This window comes from Stegostoma tigrinum, chromosome 20, assembly GCF_030684315.1.
Source record: "Stegostoma tigrinum isolate sSteTig4 chromosome 20, sSteTig4.hap1, whole genome shotgun sequence".
Classification (NCBI taxonomy): Eukaryota; Metazoa; Chordata; class Chondrichthyes; order Orectolobiformes; family Stegostomatidae; genus Stegostoma; species Stegostoma tigrinum.
In genome coordinates this window covers 46,314,465-46,330,798 of record NC_081373.1, presented here as the reverse complement: position 1 = coordinate 46,330,798, position 16,334 = coordinate 46,314,465, and positions in this window count along the sequence as shown.

The window sequence follows — 16,334 nt, the reverse complement described above, 5'->3', positions numbered from 1 at the left end:
TGCCTTTTGGCAGGTATAATGCAGCAGGGAAGTATACAATAAATGGAAGTACCCTTAGTAGCATCAACATACAGAGAGATTTAGAAGGACAGGTCCACAGTTCCAAAAGTAACATCACCACTGGATAACAAAAACAGAAATTGTGGCAACATGTTAGCAGGTCTGGCAGCATCAGTGGAGAGGAATCAAAGTTAATGTTTTGGATCCAGTCACCCTATGTTCTACCTGTAAAACAGACTCTGAGCTTCCAGTTGTTTGCCATTTCAACACACCAGCCTGTTCCCTGGCCAATATCTCTGTCTCAGGCTTGCTGCAGTCCTCCAGTGAAGCTCAGCGCAAGCTAGAAGAATACACCTCACTTTCCACGTGGGAACACAACAGCCTTCCGGACTCAATATCAAGTTCAACAATTTTAGGGCTTGAGTCACCTCCTCCCATGTCCTCACCCCAACTCCCTCACACTAGGCCTTGTTATCACATAGTCTGCTATTGCACACAATCCATTCCTAGCCATGAATAGTCCTCATTAGCAGCTATTCACTCTCCTGTAGAGACCGTCATCCATTCCTTTGTCTGTCCAACTGCTTTTTTTTCCCTCTCTGGGCTCTAATTCTACCTATTACTCACTCCTTAACCCCATCCCCACTTATCGTCTGTATAAAAATCAACATTTTCCGAGCTACCATCAGTTCTGAAGAAGGGTCACTGGTCCCGAAACATTAACTCTGATTTCTCTCCATAGATGCTGCCAGACCTGCTGAGAGTTTTCAGCCATTTCTGTTCTTGTTTCCAGCCTCCACAGTTCTTTCAGTCTTTTTAATTTTGCGTTTAACACCACTAGATTAAAAATGGTCAAGGAAGTCATTTGGCATGCTTGCCTTCATCAGTCTGGGGATAGGGTATGAAAATTGACAGCCATATTGCAGTGGTATAGAATGTTAGTAAGGCCACATTTGGAATATCATGTACCATTCCGGTTGCCACACTTCCAAAAGGATATGGAAGTTTTGGAGAGGGCACAGAAACAGTTTACCAGAATGTTGCCTAGTTTGGAGAGCATCAGCTGGAAGGAGAGATTGGAGAAACCTAGTTTGTTTTCACTTAAACATCGAAGGATGAGGAGCGAATGAGAGACATGGATAGTCAAAGCCTTTTCCTCAGGGTTGAAATGTCACTTACTCAGGAACTTAGGGGTTGAAGATTAAATAGTACAAGTATAAAGGAGATGTGAGGGACAAGTTTTTTTTAAACAGAGGGTGGTAAGTGCCTGGAATGTGCTCCCAGAGGTGGTGGAGGAGGTGGATACAACAGCAACATTTAAAAGGCATCTCAACAGACATTTGAATAGGTAGGGAGTAGAGGGATATAGACCGCGTAGAGGCAAAAGGTTTTTAGGGTAGAAAGGCATCATGTGTTAGCACAGGCTTGGTGAGCCAAAGGGTCTGTTACTGTGTTGTACAATTCTTTGTTCTATATACCCCCAGGTCCCTCTACTCCTGCACCCCCTTCTTTTTATATTGTCTGATATACTGTTTTGATCCCAGCTGATGATATTACTGAACAGGTCAGATCCCAAAATAAAACATGGCTTGATCCTCCATAAACAAACGTAGAAAATGTTAGAGACGTTTGGCCGGTCTGACATCATCTGTTGAGAGAGAAGTAGGGTTAATATTTCTAGTCAGATATGACCCTCCTTCTGACCTTGTCTACCGGAGAGAGTCACGTTAGACTCAAAATGTTAACTCACAGTTGCTCTCTGCACAAATTCTGCCAGACCAACTGAGTTTGTCCATCATTCTCTGTATTTGTCTAGGATTTACAACATCTATAGCACTTTGTTTTTATTCATAATCCATAAGCATTTTTCTTTTTGCTTACTAACCACAGTAGTCAGTCAGTAGACACATTCACAAGAGGCTGCCAGTGTACTTTTAACAAAACAATAAAGTTTATTGCACTCACGAAACAAACTGCATTACACTCTACAAGAAATATTTGAAATGGTCTTGTTACGAATATCTGAAAGACAGATTCAACCCTTTCACCTCCCAACAATCGTACAGACACTGTAACCTCAGTGAAGGGTCTCCCAACTCTATGTTCAGTTCTTTGTTCAGCCTACCTCTCTGTAATCAGTTCCTTTTTGGCAGATTTCTATGTTCACCCGATGCTACTTTCTTCACTTAATGTCTCATCCTGAGACCCTTAAACTGCCAGCACACTTACTGCTTTAATCTGTGTTCCTTAAATTTATGTCTTCATCAGCCTCCTTTGTCTCTGACACCTCCTCAGCCTGGATTGAGTGCTTACTGATTTTGAGTAAGAAAGTCTAAGAGCTGAATCTTAGGTTTCGTGGATGTGATTTGTGCTGAGTTTTTTTTTGGAAGGATTGTCACAGTGAGGCCCAGTAAAATGTCTCACCATATCTTACCAAACACAACTCATTAACTACCACACCCATCCCACCTCCCTGCTGATTCTAACTCCATCCGAATATGTGCCATCCCTGGAGCAACTTGCCAACAGACTGGCATTTCTTATGCCTGTGCCATCTTTAAAACCCCACTGTGCATCTGGACAACTGTTGGAATTGGTTTTGTCCCTCACTGGCAATGTAATGGCATTGCAACTGCAAAGCAACCATTCTTATGGCACCTAGCTGAGCCTATCTATGGACTTGTGGAGTTTGAGACTAGCCTTCTCCTGGTTCACAATGTTTCCAAACTTTGCATCATTTACCGACTTTAAAATTGCCCCTTATTCTTCTACCATTACCATTGGAAAATGTGCAAACTACTCAATTTGTGCTCATAATTTTCACTCCAAGAATCAGCTGAATGAACCTTCTCTGGACTGCTTCCAATTCAAGTTTATCCCTCCTTAAGTGAATAATATTCTAGTTGTGAAATGAATGCCCTGCAGAGTTGGAACAAGGCTTCCTGCCTTTTATACTATACAGTGCTTAAAGTAAAGGCCAATATTCTAGTTATCTTTCTAATTACTTACTGTACCTTAATGCTAAATTGTGATTCAGGTATGATGGTAGCCTGATTCCTCTAAACGACCGCTCATCCCTGCCCTTTAAACAATGCTCTGCCTCCCTACCGAAGTGAGCAAACACATTTTCCACTTTATAGTCCATCTGCCAAATTTTGGTTCCCACATATCCTATCTCTGTTCTATTGTCGTGGGATGTGTGCCGTTCTCTTTTTAACCAGCCTCGCCTCAATTTGATAAGCAGGGTACAAAGCAGCTATTTATATTTTTAATATTTTTTTCCGTGCCTCACTCGCTTTATTCTCTCCTCTGAAGGGGAGGGTGGATAAAGAGGTATAACAATTGCAAAAGGTACAGCGTCTGCCCCTTTACTTCCTCCCTCCTCACTGTCCAAAGCCGCAATAGACCTTTCAATGAAGCAGTGATTTCCTTGCATTTCTTTCAAACCAGTCTGTTGTATTTGCTGCTCATAATGTGGTCTCCTCTCAATTGATGGAATCTTGTGAAGATCTCTACCCAGTCTGAACAAACCTGATCCCACCCACATTGCAAGAAAGGTGTGATTGTGTACGCAGAGGACAATTTTAATGATGAAGCACAATTGGCTAGATTGGGGTTTATATTCCTTGAAACAGTGGAGACTGACTTGATTAAGCTACAACGTTATGGGCCTAGACACAACAAATAGGAATAACCAATTTGGCTGAGTAGAGGGTCTGAAACCAGGAAGCATTCATTTAAAGCAATGGTAGTAGAACCAAAGGGGAGTTGAGGAGACATTTTTTAAAACCTGCAAGTATAAAGGGCCCGTAACTCATTGTCTGAAAAGGTGGTAGAGATAGAAACACTCATGCCATATTAAGTATTTAGATATCTGTTTGAAGACCACGGCAATGAACCAGAAAGACGCTGAATTGACTGGCATCGAAACAACAGGCCAGAGAACATTTTTGTGTCATAAATGTTCCAGCTTTTAGACAAGCTTCATCGACATGTTCAGAGACATTATTACACATTTCTGAAACAGGTGGGACGTGAACCCAGGCCTTCTCACCCACTACCACAACACCACCACACCCCTGTGTATGATACATAGAGGCTAAGTGAGACTTGAATCTGGGTAGTTTGGCCCAGTGGTAGGGAAAATACCAGACGGCCACAAGTCTCCCCACATTCTATGTTTTTAGGCTTTCTTAGCATCATACTGCATGGAAACAGACCCTTTGGTCCAACCAGCCCAGGCAGAACATAATCCCGAACTAAATTAGTCCCACCTGCCTTCCATACACAAACCACCCTCTGTGTAAAAAAATTGCCCTTCATGTCTTGTGTAAATCTTTCTCCTCTCACCTCAAAAAAAAACCCCCTAGTCTTGAAATCCCCCAGACTCGGGATCCATATCTACCATTAACTCTATCTATTGCCCCTCATTACTTTATGAACTTTTATAAGGTCACCTCTCAACCTCCTACACTCCAGTGAAAAAATTCCCAACCTATCCAGTCTTTATAACCCAAACCTTCCATACCCGGCAACATCCGGGGAAGTTTCTACTGAACCCTCTCCAGCTTAATAATATCCTTCCTGTAACTTGGCAATTAGAACTAGACACAGTATTCCAGAAAAGGCCTCACCAATATCCTGTACAACCTCAACATGAATTCCCTACTCCTATACTCAAAAGAATGAGCAATAAATTCAAATGTGCCAAATGCCTTTTTAACCGCCCTGCCTACATGTGATGCAAAATTCAAAGATTGTATACCTGAATCCCTAGATCCCTCTGTTTTACAACTCTACCCAAGGCCCTCCTATTAATTGTATAAGCCCCGCCCTTGTTTTTTACACCAAAATGCAATACCTCTCATTTATCCAGATTGAACTCCATCTGCCATTTTCAGCCCATTGACCCATTTGATCAAGACCCCTTTGTAATTTTAGAAAACCTTCTTCACTGTCCACTATGCCACCAATTTTGGTGTCATTTGCGAACTTTCAATAAGTATCTCTCAATTAACATCACAAAAATAAATTGTCTTGCCATTATCATTTTGCCCTTTATGGGATTTTGTATACAAATTAGCTACTGCATTTTGTACAATATAACAGTGACTACATTTCAAAAGTGCTTTCAAGCAATTTCGGATCCCCATTGTTTGTAAGGGGTACTATACAAATGCGGCTCTTTCCTTCTAAAATTATTCAGTTTGTCTACTCATTGCACATTGTTTTCCTCTGCTAGGCCTTCATGCAAGTCACAGATATAGGCCCTCTTAATGTCATTTTGGAAGCTTTTATCTAACTCCTTTAGATTTCCACTCTTATGACCTTTTTTAATAGTAGGCATGATACTGTTTGGGATAATCTCCGAAGGCTTCCTCTCTAACTTCTCGTGTATATTACCACGCTGAAGTTAGAAATACTCTTAACTCTCTATGCCCTGGTGTATTACTACATCAGTGTAGCTCACAGTTGATTCGGCACTTGCAGTTCTTAGATTTATTGCCACATGGATAAAAAAATACAGTGAAAAGTGTTTTTCATGTGTTACGCGCAAAATGTCAGTACTCTTTGACACTGTCTTGAAGCACTGAATATAATGCAGCACTTTACTGTGATAGTGTTCATCTGTCTCTCTTCTTTTTCCTCCTCTGCTTTTCGACATCAGCCGTAGTCTCTGAAACAGGCTCCAAGGTCTCTGTAATAGGCTCTGGGTCTCTGAAGCAGGCCTCCACCACGACGTATCTGAGCTGGAGCCAGGGAGCCCTGCCAATACCTCCTGTTCGCCATCCGACGCTGCGATCGCGGTCCTCCACCATCCCGTTGGACAGTGTTACCGCTCGTTTAGGTGCCCGGGATTGACCGCAGACCTGGAGCCTCGGCTCAGTCTACAAGTCCGGGACAGGGAGTCAGCCTGGGATTTGCTCCATCGCTCGCTGGGCTGGTGTGGAGTTGTGTCTGGCTCGGCCTGGCATCGCTGCCACTGTTACCAGAGGCAAACAGGCCCTAAGCCTAGTTACTACTCCACTATCTTAGAGTAATTTAACAGTAAGTTGCCACCTCACATTAGCTTTAAATAGCCACTCTCATCAAACCAAGAGACTTCTTATTTATTAATCAGAAGACGACATTTAGTGACAGACACATAAAACCATTTAGCTAACTTACAATCTGTGACTTTTATGTTCATATTATTTGATGTATTCATTAACTTCCATTTACATTCCACTGACAGCCTGCCTGCCATCTGTTACAATAAATACATCTGAACAAAGGTTAAATATTAGCGTTTCTTGGAATGTCCTGATTCTTTCATTCACTTTGCTTTCAACAAGATTAATTTGAGTACATGAGAAACTGTGCTGCTGAACCTAAAGCATTCATACTAGGAGTATGCAAGTCACAAACTGAGTCACCCATTTCCAAATTCTTGTGATTTTATGTGATATCTGGATATCAACAACTGATGGCTTGTGGTGAGGATTGAGTGCTATCACCAATCCTGCTTCTGAATATTGTCCATAGTCTGTGGTGGAGCATTGACCATGAATAAATCTCAGTAAAGGAAGCACTTCTCCTGGATAACAGGATACAGTTTATTGCTGCTCAGGAACTATATACATTGTATGGGCACTCGGACATATGAATGATCACTAACAAGAAATACAGAAAATACATGTGTCTCCTTCAGCAGAATTTTCCAAACGCTATTTTCCAAATGGGAAAGACTTTGGAAATCTGAATGCAGAAAGGGGACTTGGGAGTCCTAGTTCAGGATTCTTTCGAGGTTAACATGCAGTTTCATGTGGTGGTAAGAAGGTCAAATGTAATGTTAGCGTTTATACCAAGGAAACTAGTATACAAGAGCAGGGATGTAGTGTTGCAGCTGTATATAAGGCGCTGGTCAGACTGCATTTGGAATACTGAGAGACGTTTTAGGTCCCGTATCAAAAGAAGGATGTGCTAGCATTGGAGGGTGTCCAGAGGAGGTTTATAGGAGTGATCCCAGGGATGAAGGGCTTGTCAAATGAGGAGTGGCTGAGGACCCTGGGCCTGTTTTAGTGGAGTTTCAGGATGAGGGGAATCCAACTCCTACTGATGCCCTATTCTGAGACCATGCCACCAGTGGTCATAGTAAAGCTAAAACATCAACTGTTTCAAAACCATTACTGTCATGATCAGCATCAAGCATTTCTATTTCCCATTATAAAATGTATTTAAATTTATTACGTATTCCTCTACTCCTTTATGTTTCTGACTTCACAAATTCAAATGCCCCACTTTTTTGGATGAGAGCTCTTCCAACAATATCCATGACAAAGCAGCTTGATTGACAATACATTCAAAAAATCACTCCCTCCATCACTGCGTACTATCTCTAAGGCACACTGAAGGTATTCAGCAAGCGTCCTTAGACAGCACCTTCCAAACACTTGACCATTTCCATCTAAAAAGACAAGGGTAGTAAAACATGGGAACACCCGCGTATGTGGGTTTCTCTCCAAAACAGTCCCTACCTGACTCCTCCCCATTAGTAGCTTTGCTGGATCTGCCCCTGTAGTTGCGGGATTTGTGGTCTGATAATCAAATAGGAGCTGGGAAAGTTTGGTATGTAGTGAAGCTGTAGGCTGTTTCGTTAAACCTGCCTTCTATGTTCGGACCGCTCTTTCCACCAGACCATTGGATGAAGAGTGGTATGGCATTGTCCTGACATGCCGAATGCCATTCAACTTTAGAAAATATGCAAATTTCCTGCTGGTCAATGATGATCTGTTATCTGTGACCAACACGTTCGGGAGCCCATTTATTGCAAAAGATGCTCACAGTTTTTCTACTTTCATCCCGTGTTTGATGAATGAAATCCGTGCACATCCAGCCACTTTGAGTGCGTGTTCACAATGACTAAGAGCATTGAGCCCACGAAAGTGCTGACATAGCCAATGTGTAACTGAGTCCAGGGTTTATCTGGCTATTTCCACAAATGTGGGGGATGTGCTGGTGGTAAGGTTTGTCCATATTGCTCCTCTGAGCACTGTCCCATTGATGCCACTAACTCTGCATCCAGTCCTGGTTACCAGACATAACTGGTGGAGTTCAGCTAGTGCCTGGTGGTGATCTTTGCTCAGGGCAATCACCCTTGCTCCCTATAATAAAACGCCTTCTTTTACAGTGATCTAGTCTCTCCGGGTCCAGAAAGATTTCAGCTCTGGTTGTGATAGCCCTTTTTGATTCCCCCTTCGCTACCAGCTGTTTTAGTTTTGCCAGGACCACATCTTTTAATGCCCACAGTCTGATATTGTCAGCAGTGACCAGGAGGGTGTCCAGGAAGTTTAAAACCAGCACGGACTCTTCCAGTGTTGGCATCACGGGTGAGGTATCTGCCAGAGGGAAGAGGCTCAAGATATCTGCATTTGCTACTTGGCATCCCAGTTGGTGTTCCACCTTGTAATTGTACACACTTAGAATGAGAGCCCACCACTGAATTTGACCTGAAGCTACGAGCAGCATGCCCTTTGCCTCCTTGAGTAGCTCTAGCTGGGGTTTTTGGTCCGTTCCTATGACATATTTATGTCCGTAAATGTATTTTACGGAACTTTCTCACACCAAAGATGACCGCCAAACCTTCCCTCTCTCTCTGAAGGTATTTATACTCTGCATCAGCTAAAGTCTGGGAAGCATACCTATTCAAATGGGCCATTTGTGAGGTGACACCACCCACATACTGTACAGAGAGGCATCATATGTCAGCACCAAATCTCACTTGGGATTGCAGTATACTAATACCTTAGATGATGATGGCTCCTTCTCCACTTCTCTGAAGAATACGTCTTGACTGGGAGACCATTTCCAAGGCTGATCCCTTTTCAACAGCATATGTAAGAGTGGCAGGATGGGGTCCAGGTTATGTATAAACTTTCTGTAAGAATTCGCCAATCCTAGAAATGCCTAAGCTCCAGCAGAGATGTGGAAGCTGAGGCACCTTTGAGCACCCTTATGTTATCTTCCAACAGATATAACCCAGTCTAATCAATTCTGCAGCTCACATAGGTCACTTGGGGTGTCTGGGACACACTTTTGTTCCCTTCTAAGGTGTGTTCCTGCCTTGGTGAAACATCTAAGGACGATGCCTAAGTTGTCCAAATGCTCTTTATTGGTCTTCCCTGTTATTAGCACGTCATCAGATAAAGAAGGACCTGGAGTAGACCTTATAAGTTGTTCTCCATTGCCCACTGAGAAGTTACATTACCCTAAATGGCAGTCTCATATGTTGGTACAAACCCTTATGGGTTTTAATCGTAGCATACTTTTGGGAATCCTCAGCTAGCCATAATTGCAGGTACACATTACTTAAATTCAACTTTGTGAAGGACAACACCCCTCTCCCCCCACACCAGCTTTGTGTTCAAGTCCTCTGTGTGAGAGATTGAGTACTTACCCACCTGCGAGAAGCAGTTTACCCATCTGTCTTAAAATCCACACAAAGATAAACAATCAGTATGATTGGTGTTACTGATTCTGCAAAGTGGACTGGTTTGATGATTCCTTCATTTTCCAGCTTTCTGATTTTTGCCTCTACCTTTGCCCAAAAGGCAAACAGCACGGGGTGGACCTTGCAGAATTGGGGATTTGTTTCCTGGTCAACATACAAGTTGGTCTTAGCTTCTTTCATAGTCCCTAGATTTCCTGTAAAGCTTCCAGGTATTTAATTAGGACGTCACTCAGGCAACCATTTTCCAATGGAAAAATACTGAGCCAATCTGGGTGATTCTTAGCCAACCAATTTTGTCCCATCAGGCTTGGGCCTAAGCATCTTACTACAACCAGTGGTAACTGAAACAGCTGCCTCTTACACAAGACCAGAACAGAAGTTGTACCCTTAACCTGGAAAGGCTCCCGCGTATTGGTTCTCAGTCTAGCTGAGGTCTTGCGCAAACCTAACAATTGGATTCCAGAGGGAATTTTGTTTAATACTGGTTCTGTGATCACCCAGAACTGCACTGGTATTACCTTCCATTAGAACTGGGTGACCATTTAACCAGATGTTTATTTTGATTGGTTCTGATTTGGATGTGGCTAAGCAATTTAAGTGTTCCGAGCCTGGTGTCGGAGGGCTTTCCAGGCCGTGCATTCTTATGGATACTGGCCTATGAGTTCTCTTATTCATTTCAGGTCTAGTGGGCCTCTCTTGCTGTCCTGAGTCCACTTACTAGCAGCAACTACAATGGATTGCCAGCCTAGATCCTGAAGAAAATGTTAACTGTTTGGCCGAAGCTTGATGTTGTTTTGGGGTTTGGCTTGGCCTGACCAAGAGGCCATCTGGTTAGGATATGTTCTGAGTGAGGCTATGCAATTGTTTTCACTCAAGAGGAGTTCCCCAAGCTCAGTCAGACTGGCGAGTGTGCCCACTTCCATCAGAATACCCTGCAACTCACATTCTCCACTTGTTACAATTTCCAGTGATAAAGCCAGTCATGCACGTTTGAAGGCCATTTGGGCTTCAGTTAATAGGCACTTTTACATCAATAACCCAGCATACCAAATGGTCTCTCAGCATCTCATTAAGGGTCATATGCCCTGATTCCCTTGTTGTTGAACTCCTGAGTAAAACCAATAGTGTCTCAGAATTAGAAGTGGCTTGAGGTCATAATAGTCCTTAAATAAATCTGTCAACTTGAAACATTTTAGTATCTGATGCCTCAGGAAACATTAGGCTCCTCATAACCAAAACAGCTGTGGGTCCCCATTGCTGTCAGGAGAATTCTTTGGTGCATTTCATCTACCCCAATGTCATTTGCTTAAAGACAAAAAACGCACTTGTTCTACACACTGGGCCCAGTCTTTGACCTCATGATCTAACCAGTCAAGCTTCTCAAATAACGGCAGTATTGCCCAGAAATGCTTACCCCAACTCAAATTTTGCAAGCAAATTTCTTCAGGAACGTATTTTTCTATCATGTTGCTGCTGAAATAGCTCCACAGAGACTGGTATTTGTCACCCTTTATTGATACATGCACAGTGCGTGACACTTGTCTGGCTTCCTCAGTGCCAGCTCTAAGCCAATAGAATCTGTGACCCTCCTGTTTATATCTGTCAGCCAGGGCTCCCTGATTAGAACAGGTTAACAGCCCCAATCAGGGAACTCATATTCTATGTGGTCCACTTGACTGACCTCGTTACAATCACTACAGTCAGCCTTTGGGATTTTTGTCAATTTGGCATAAGAAGGATTTTGCTTTGCTTCATATTAAGTTAATGTCATTTGCTAACTTCAGATACTAAGAGGTTAAATCTGCCTAACATACAAGGTCTGGAAATGCAGTCTAGATTTAAAATTTGTTGTTTAGGTGTGAACAGAAGTCCATGACAAACTTCTTAACTACAGTCAGACTCTGTATATTGTTAAACTGTACATGATGGTAAGGCCATCGATCAACATACTGAGAACAGTACAGGGTCCAATTTCTTAGCAGAGCACTACTGTAATTACTGAGATCACAGCTTACCTTAGAAGCACAACAAACCCAAACAGTACATAAACTATCTGGTCCGGGTGGTGCAAAGGTGCACTATTTTGTCCAGTACGTTTTAGCATCAGTAAATGGCACGTGTTCCTTGCTCAAATGATGAATCGATCAACTCTACTTTGCTCCTCCTTTTTATTCTCCAAGAAAAACTGAATTCCCAATGGAAACCTGATTACACCCCTCCTTAGCAATGTGAAAGGAGCAAAATAGCCGAAAGCTCAAAGATTGGAGGTTTACCAGGATGCTGCCTGGACTGGAGGGCTTATCTTATGAAGAGAGGTTGACTGAGCTCGGTCTCTTTTCATTGGAGAAAAGGAGGAGGAGAGGGGACCTAATTGAGGTATACAAGATAATGAGAGGCATAGATAGAGTTGATAGCCAGAGACTATTTCCCAGGGCGGAAATGGCTAGCACGAGGGGTCATAGTTTTAAGCTGGTTGGTGGAAAGTATAGAGGGGATGTCAGAGGCAGGCTCTTTACGCAGAGAGTTGTGAGAGCATGGAATGCGTTGCCAGCAGCAGTTGTGGAAGCAAGGTCATTGGGGTCATTTAAGAGACTGCTGGACATGTATATGGTCACAGAAATTTGAGGGTGCATACATGAGGATCAATGGTCGGCACAACATTGTGGGCTGAAGGGCCTGTTCTGTGCTGTACTGTTCTATGTTCTATGTTCTATGTATGGCAACAAAAAAAGGTCAAATGCTTATGAAAACAATTCATGACTAATGTGCTGACATCATCACTGCCTCAATGGTTAAACATGATTAGTAGAGATCCACCAGCAGAGAGATAACAATGGACTGATTTCAGGCTCATATGAATAGAATTCACCAAGTCTTTCAGCATCAGCCTTCAGCAACACACATTTTTTGAGCCAAAGTATTTGAGCACTTTGAGCTATAGTCTGGTGAATCTTCAAGACCAACAGTGAATGCAGCAAACCTGTGGCAGCATAAATGTTTAGTATGCAAAGTCTATTAACAATACCCCGCCAATGAGGTTTTACCTATATCCATTGTTGCAGTGGATATGTATGACAGTGATGCTATGTAACTCTCCACACAGTTGGACCATGTTGGCGGCACAGTGACACATGTGGTTAGCACTGCTGCCTCACAGTGCCAGGGACCTAGGTTCAACTTCACCCTTGGGCAACTGTCTGTGAGGCGTTTGCACAATCTCCCTGTGCTGCATGGGTTTCCTCTGGGCGCTCTGGTTTCCTCCCACAGTCCAAACACATGGCTAGGTGGATTAGCCACAGGAAATGCATGGTTAGAGGGGATGGATTTGGGTGGGATACTCTTTGGAAGATTGATGTGGATTGATGGGCTGAATGGCCTGCTTCCACACTGTAGGGATTCTATGCCATACAGCCTATTCCTCATGAGAACGTTTACATAGAAAAACAGCTTTAGGTTTTTGATTTTGTTTCAATTCTAGTATGATTTGGATCTCTTTTTAGGTACTTGTGGCCTGTTCTGCAATGGCAAGGACTCCCTCTATCTGTGAGTGTCTTTGGTCTAACTCCAATGTTCAACTACTTCTTTACTTATGTCGTAGTGCATTCTACATTCCATTGTAAGTACATCTCTGTCTTGTATGGACTACTCCATCATCCTCATTCTCTCAATCTCTTGTACAAGGCTGCCGATGTCACTGCCACAATATGATGTATACTACAATCACATTACAATAGCCATCAATCCATTGCACCACATTTATAACCATAAGGCTACCGGACAGCAGTGCATATGGAATGTCATTGAGGCCCTATGGGCAAAGAAGATTCAGTCAGATGATTCCCTTAGCAGACCGCCAAAGCCATTTCACAGATGGCTTCATTGCCAGAACTTTCAGACAAGCACTGAGATAAAGCTTTCATCAGATCCTCATACATGTCCAAACTCCCACTCTGCATATTACTCTAAAGGCAGCTGTTCTGGAGAAGAGACCATTGTCCACCTCCTTGTGCCTTTGCAAAGAAACTCTGGAGAGAGATGCAACAGTTTTTATTGACATTTAACCTGAGCAGCTCCATGACACAGAAATCAGTGCTCTACAGTCTATTTCTGGGCGTGTAGGCCAAGACAAGGGTCTACTGTGAGTGGAGGGCTATCAGCTCAGGGAAATACCCTCTTTGATCTGCCCGAAGCCTGCTGTTCTTTAAGTTCAAAGAGTTGCCCTCAACTAAGGTTTACAAACTGGCACATTTTAAGCCCTACAATTTTGTTTTGATGGATATATTAGCTCTTGGAGCTGCTGCCTCGTAGTCACAATGGGGAGATGTTGATATCCAAGGCCTTTCAGCTATACTATGACAAAAGGCTGCAAACTGGGTATCGCTCCTCAGCTGATGACCAATATTGCTTGGACATTGCCAATGTCAGTAATATTGAAATTGTATTTGACAGTGCTAAATGCTCTATGGAGAACAGTTGAAATTTATAATCCAATGGTCTCAATGTGGACTTTGCCACTTTCAAAATCTTCCCACTCCTGGCCCCATCTCATGATGAACCCTCCCTCTCAACCCCATCTCCTTGACCTGACACAACCTGACACAATCTGTCCATCTTCTCCCCCATCTGTCCACTCCTCTCACCTCACAGATCAATCCCTACTACTACCTACCTGCACTCACCTATCACCATCCCACCTACCTTGCCCAGTCCCATTTCTCCTCTCTATGTTTATTTCAGAGCTCCCTTCCCCCTCCCCTATTTTTGAAGAAGGGTCCTCTGAAGCTGCCTGGCCTGCTGTCCTCCTCTAGCTCCACACTGTGTTATCTCTGACTACAGTATCAACAATTCTTATTATCTCTGAGCTAAAATTTAATGCCTTGTTTGTAATATATGGTTTGAAATGTTTGCCCTCCACACAAAATTTGTTTCGTAATGTTGCTATGTAGTGCCTATGAGCATTTTAGTAGTGTAAAAGTGCTATAAAAAATGTTGATACCTTTGATTTCAAATAATTTGATGCGGATGTGAAGCCCTTGTGATACCTGGTATTATTTTTCTCTCTAAGAACCATCATTATGAGCTCTGATTGTAACATGTGCTCTAACAAAGTGGGCAGATACCAAGCATGATCTCTTCTCATTGTAATTATCTCATTAATGCAGACTACGGCAGCTTTGTGTTAAATAACATTATCACATCCACAAATACAATAGACTGTTCCCATTTCTAAAAGAGAAGTATTTCTGGTATGCATTTCTTTGACGCGTAATCAAATAACTGTGAGTTTTGTGTAAAGCAGATCCTTCATTCTTTGAACAGGTGCAGCATACACATTTAATGTTTCTTGTTGCCACAGCTACAACTAATTATATTTAACCGCACTGACAAAACTTGTTTGACAATGAGTTTTGCAAGGCTTTCCAGATCTTCTGAGATAGTAGGAACTGCAGATGCTGGAGAATCTGAGATAACAAGGTGTAGAGCTGGATGAACACAGCAGGCCAGGCAGCAACAGAGGAGCAGGAAGGCTGACGTTTTGGCATTTTCCAGCACTTGACCCATTGCCTTGGCATTGCAAGTACACATCTAAATAATGCTTAAATGTGATGACATTTCTGCCTCTACTACCCTTTCAGACAATGAGTTCCAGGTTTCCATCAACCTCTGGATGAATAAAACTTTACCTCACATCTCCTCAAAACTTCCTGGCTCTTATCGTAAATCTATTCCACCTGGTCACTGATCTCTCCACCAAGTGAATGGTTTTCTTGCTGTCTACCTTGTCTATGCCCCTCATTAATTTATGACCCCCTCTCAGTCTCCTCTGCTTTAAGGAAACAACCCAGTAAAACCAAATCTCTCTTCAGGTAACATCCTGATAAATCTCCTCTGCACTAGCTCCAGTGCAATCACATGGTAACTTATTATCTCAATTGTGGAACAGTCTTGGTTCCTGTTCTGCATAATTGCCAAATTCCGAATATCGATCCAATAACTGTTAATAAATTCTCTTCAGTGGTGAATATTTCTGGGTTTTAGTTGCTGTGATCGGAAAGCCATCACCTATTAACCCTCTTGTGAAAATTGCACTTTCACAGTCTTCAATGTCAGTGAAAAGCATTCATTCTCAAACTGATGTCTGCAATGTTGTAGTCATGCTGAGAGATGTACTGTCCACCAAAGCATCGTGAATGCTAACATTGTCAGTATTAGCAGAGCTTTATCCTTTAATATCTACTAGCTCATTATGATCTGAGTGTCAAAAATGAAATCGCAGAAGTTTTTGCCTAACAAAAACTGGTGAAAGATTTTGATTCTAAAGTTAATTTTGAGCACTTCCTTTTCAACCTGTGCATTCAGTCTTTGTGAAGCTATGTGTTGTAAATACATGGGTTTCTCTTGCCTAACATCCATTGCATCCATGCCCCATCTCCATTGTTTGAGGCACCACTTCTTATCCTCAGCTTGTGATTTGTGTCATATTAAATGAATTGTGTGTAGCTGGGCACTCATCACTTCAGTGCATGATGATCATCTGTTTGTGTTTAGGACCATCTTGCACATCTTTCTTCTGCAACCAATGTAGGACACTTAGCACTGCTACAAGTTCAGGCATAAATCATAAGTAGAATTGCACCTGGAAAAGATCTATGCTCAATCATATCTTTTGGATTCAGGATTCTGATGATAAATTCAGTTTTCTCTTTCACTGGCAGTTGTTGTTTTTCATTCATTTTCAAACCAAACTACTTCACAGCAGATTGCACAAGAAACACATTTGTTCCTCTTCAGCTTCACTGAATTTTTTAACACCTCGTGCAATACTTAGAGTGTCTCTTCCCTG